The sequence below is a fragment of the Anneissia japonica genome, unplaced genomic scaffold (assembly GCF_011630105.1).
Source record: "Anneissia japonica isolate Jap-2015-1 unplaced genomic scaffold, ASM1163010v1 scaffold287727_len1644234_cov201, whole genome shotgun sequence".
Lineage (NCBI taxonomy): Eukaryota > Metazoa > Echinodermata > Crinoidea > Comatulida > Comatulidae > Anneissia > Anneissia japonica.
Window position 1 is genome coordinate 1,036,227 of NW_022713615.1, and position 5,770 is coordinate 1,041,996.

The following is a 5,770-nucleotide window of genomic DNA, read 5'->3' on the forward strand; positions in this document are numbered from 1 at the left end:
TTAAATTAATTAAAATGATTTCACTTAGCCTACTATTAAAGAGTACTTGGATGTACATTGTTGAATGTAGGTTGCAAAAACATGTGCCTACGACTATACGGTATGTCATTACACAACAACAAATCTTTAGCTCTGTTTTTTACTGTTGTTTACATTTTCACTCAGATATTCCGGTTTAATGCCCTTGTATGAAAAGGACTCAAAACAATTTTAGAGCACAGTATCCCAGTCTGAAAATGTAGGCCTGAACAACAACACAACAATGGATACCGCAATTAAATCTAACACTATGAAGGCATACAGGCTTGTACAACTACAGTATGGTACACTCTCTACTTACCTATATGTATATTTTCTTACTTGAAAGCAACACCATTCCAAAATTCAATATTTTAGAAGATGTTTTTCCGCCGACGTGTCTACGACACAGTTCCGGTAGTTTACATACACGCTTGCTTCAACCGTAATTTGGATATTATGAGACAGGTGCACACAGGTATCTGAAGGAAAATTGCTGCCAAGGACAGTAGTGCCCTACCAGGCTAAACCTACAAATTATTAGTTTAGCGCTCACCCCTATTAGCGTCCATCCTCGAATTGGTCTAGCACTGGTGCCGAAACGGTAACCGACTAGTTTGTCAAAATCCAGTTTGCCGAAACCCATGATTGCCAAATTAATGGGCTTTTTGCCGAAACCCAGTTTGCCGTATCCAGTTCACCGAAATCATGACAGCCCAGTTTGCCGAAACCCAGATGCCGAATCATTTGCCGTCACCATCGTACAAAAGTACAGCATATTGTGCTTTTGAAACCATGATGAGTGGATTGAGAGGAGCCATATTTACATTCCCGTATTTGTACCCGTGTAAACGCTCGGCTTTGAATAAACGCCCCTTCTAAAGCCTCATTTTGAATAAACGCCTCTTTCGAAAACATGCCGTGGCGTATTATATTTTCTCGAATAAACTCGCCCTTGATATTGTAAACAGATCTAATGGAAACATAATTCCCAACACTTTCTATTAATGTTTTACTTCAGTAGAATTACATTTTAATAACAGTGGAAGTAAGGGGCGTTTGAGACAGTACGTATCCATTTACACAAAAAAATTAATGCTTGCCTCGCATAAACACCTCCGTCGAATAAACTCCCCCTCAAAAAACCATTCCCAACAATAAACGCCTCAGGGCGTTTATTCGACGAAAATGATAATTTGCATATCCATATAACGTTATTTTGATTGTCAATTTCTAATAATGTGGTATATAAAAACCCCTGAAAAACTTCCAACGCGAACACATGGATTTTTTGTATGCCGTGACCATGATATAGAGGCTCTAGTCAGCCCCTTGATTCGGGTGTACATTTGTACACCGCTTTTGACTGACTTTCGGCAAACTAGGTTTCGGCGAATGGAATTTCGGCAAAGTGAACTAGGCAATCTGGGATTCAGCAAACTGGATTTCGGCAATATGGCGTAGACCCGACGAAACCTCACCACCAGACCCGATTTTTCGACCCTCCTATAATTGTACGGTGGTTTTGTGTTCTTTGACACCAGTAATCGGTATTCATGCTTCTTGGATACCATGTTAACCTTTTTAGTCTCAGTTAAATTCCATTCTCTAATTTCACTGTGTTTCAACTCGAAGGATAAAATGTAAATACAAGCGTATCGTGTTGAGAAGTTTAAATTTTACCAAATTCGGACACATGGGCCCCGCCAATTGAGTACAGTATGAAAAATAAACATTATTTAAGCTTAAGATTAGTTTTCAATTTAAAAACATTATAGAATCAAAGAGTAATAACTGGAGTAAGATAAAAACAAATCATTTGTGTGGTCAACTAATGAAGTATAACATGATTTTATTTAGTAATGTTTGTGCCCCCTCCCCCAAGTCAGATAATAAAACGCATTCATTTCTAAAAACCGTACCACTAAATGTAACTATCACCAAGAGAAGCCCACGACGTGTCCGAATCTGGGAAAATTAAAACTTTTAAACGCTAAGAAAATAATGCTGTACAAGGTTAATTCAAACATAATTGATAGTTGCATGATCCTTACGTACCACTGTAAGGTCAGAATCAGCACGAAAACTACTTGGTGAAAAATTGAAAAGTGTATAGGCCTAGCTCACGATTTTTTTTGGCATGATTTTTTGACCGGACCATTTTCGGCTCTTTTGTGTTCAATTGGGACCTGCGGATCACAACAATAGTCTGAAGGTTGACAAACGCTACAATGTTAAACCGGATGATACTTATCAGGCCAATGTGTGCGAATCTGGGAAAATTAAAACTTTTAAACGCTAAGAAAATTATGCTGTACAAATTTAAATCAAACATAATCGATATTTTCATGATCCTTGGGTACCATAAGGTCAGAATCAGCACGAAAATTATGTAACTATGTGAAAAATAACATTGATCCTCCACCCCAATTTGATTCCCCTGATTCTTATTGCTCTAAGTATACATTTATCACCTGATAGTTCTGTCCATGGAAAAATACCTACGTAGTCTATTTCTCAATTAATTGAAAATATAAATCTATACCAGCAGTCTGTTAATCGAAACTCTAAGGTATAAACTTGTAGGTTTAAATCAAAATGCAATTAATAGGTTTATTGAAATAATGCACATCATATTGCACCCTGTGTATTCATAACACATGTTTAATTAGGCCTACATAATTTTTATGCAATACGCATATAGTCATTGTTATACATAATGCATTATATAATGTGTTTATGATTATTTATTCACGGAGAAATAAGCATACTGTACCCTGTGTATTCATAACACATGTTTTATTTAATAAAGCCCGCATCATTTTTATATGTATTTCACAATACTAATCAACTCATATAAATAAATACAATAAGCCTATAGTCATTTTTTTACATATTGCATTATATAATTTGCTCAATGTTTCCTGCACTTTATTAATTCATGGAGGAATTCCTTCATTTAGTTATGGCATTGACATTTTTTATACTGATTTTCGCAATAAACTGTCACCTTTATAAAAATATAAAAATAACAAAGTTGCAATAGAATAAAAAGGAAAAAATGAAATAAAACCTACATTATTCAAATTATTTTTACAAATTAAATTGAAATACAATTAAATAAGATTATGATTTTTAATGATTTATATTTGGTTTTCTTATCCTGGTATTCATATAAGGTGTAGGACTGGGTATAGCAGACCTAGAAGGAGTAGAATAAGGAATCAAAACAAGTATTTACTACAATAGCCTTTCGCCATTACCCTTTGGTACACGCTGATTAAGGTATTGAGGGACCAAATTGGCCGCAAATCGGAACCTACGTACACTGCAGTAGCAGGGGCGTCGGAAGCTATTTTTATTGGTCCGGCCAAAAATACATAATTCTCAATGCATTATGACTTCTTTTCATTGGATTTGTCTTTGTCTATAGCTCAAAACACCCACTATTCTATTATATCAATATCATTCATACTTGTATTAAATATAGGCCCTATACATTTAACCATTCATGCTTATCATTTATATTTGTCACCATGGGATTTCGTAAATCGTAGTAGGCCTACAAGTATAGTAGTTAAACATTGATTTAACAGTAGAAATGATATATTTATATATTTATTTATATTTATATTTTTTTACACTAGCCAATGTATTACCATACGGCCCGCTCAGTATGTTGCAAAAATACGTATTCGTCTCGAACCAGCCTAGGCAATAGCTCAGCTACGGGTTGTACGGCTTGGGCCATGTCATAGTAATTTTTTTAATCAAAAAAGTATAAATCGATCAGTTGAATTGATTTATAAGCTATCAGTTAATAAGTATCTAATCAAAATTGCTGATTTTCCCTGGCGTTTGTCCACGACCCTGACCGGGACTGTTGTAGGGCTGAGTATAACCCCTGTCTGTAAACGTACAGTAGAGTACCTTAATTGACCCTCCACTCAAAAGTGATGCCCTGATTCTTAATTGCTCTATTGAGTACTTATCACCTGGTAGATCTGTCCATACGATAGGAAATACCTACATGGTCCTCCTGCCATTAATAAACCAAAACTTTACTAAATAATAATACTAAATAATATAGCAGTCTGTTATTTGAAAATCTAACGGTATTCACCTAGCTTATTCACAGACATTTAATAGGTTTACTAAATAATGCATAGCATATTGTACCCGTGTCCCTGTGTATTCATAACACATGTTAATTTAATTAGGCCATATCTTTTTATTATTACATGGTCCTCCTGCCATTAATAAACCAAAACTTTACAATACTACTAAATAATATGCAGTCTCTTTATTTCACAATATCCGTCAACTCGTATAAATAATAGGCGCACATTCATTGTTATTCATATTGCATTATATACGGTAATATAATTTTGTTTCTGTTTCTTGCATTTTTATTTATTCATGAATATGCATACTGTATCCTGTGTATACATAACACATGTTTTATTGCTGTCAGTATTTTATAGCAAAGGTTTTTAATTTTAATCTTTACTAAAATGGCTGGTCTGTTTCTGAGATACACATAGTAAATTTTAAACAGTGATTTTTATTTTTACTTTTTACTACTTTACTATTTTAAATTGTTAGTATCTTAACGTAGGCCTATTTCTGGTCATTGCCAAGTTGTTCTGTCGTGTGATGTAATTTTATCCTTTTTAACCAAGACTGTTGCAAAGGAAAAACAAATTCCTATTTTAAAATGGACAATAAAGTTTTTTAGGTATTTCACATCCATCAGCTTGTATAAATATAATAGACCTATAGTCAATTATTATTCATATTGCATTATACAGTAAATGTGTTCGTGTTTCTTGCACTTTATTTATTCATTCATTGAGGAATAAGCATCTCATTTCATATAATTATGGAATTGATAAGTAATTTTAAACAATTTATTTTTATATAATTTTTGCAATACACTGTCTTTAATATTATTTAAAAAACTAATTGTGATTTGGTCATTATTTTTCTAGATATAGCATTCTTAACCTGTATGATGACTGCACTCTCGAAAAAGGGCCCATCGGAACCTAGTTTCACCACTGGGAAGTGGCAGGTTTGAGGGAGGTCCCAGTCGGCCCCCTCCAAATTTGAATGTGCAAGTTATGTTTGATTGCGTCAGAGAAAGTAGAATTTGGCTTACAAACGATATTGAGTTGTAAATTACTGGTCCGGCCAAAACCAGACCAACCGGATCGCTTCCGACGCCCTTGAGTAGTAAATACAAAATTTCCGTAGCACCTATTTGTCTTAAATGCAAAATATGGGCTGCCTAAATAACAGGTACATGACAATAACAGCTGTGGAATTTAAAATAAACGGGACAGGATGAACATTTACGAGCCACTTTCTCTTAATTTTCACAATACAGTAATTTATTGGTAATCTTAAAATGAGTTGTCTAGTGTCAATTTAACCATGAGATCCTGATAGAAAAGTAATTTTTCCTAGACTTTAGACATACACATTTATGGGTCTCGGCCTATGGTAAATTTCCGTAGTATTTGTCTATTTCCGTAGGTTCGTAATTTGGAAACATTTCTTGGCAACTACGGAATTTTCTGTAGTACGTGAGAAGTCTGATAAACTATAGGCAAAAATGTGGTTACACGTCCCCAGTTTTTAAATATTCAAAAATCTGTGTCTGGATCTAGTGTATAAAAATTAATCTCACTGCCATGAAATTGGATATTTACACCAATAGACCTTTCTGGGGGGGGGGGGGGGGTCAATC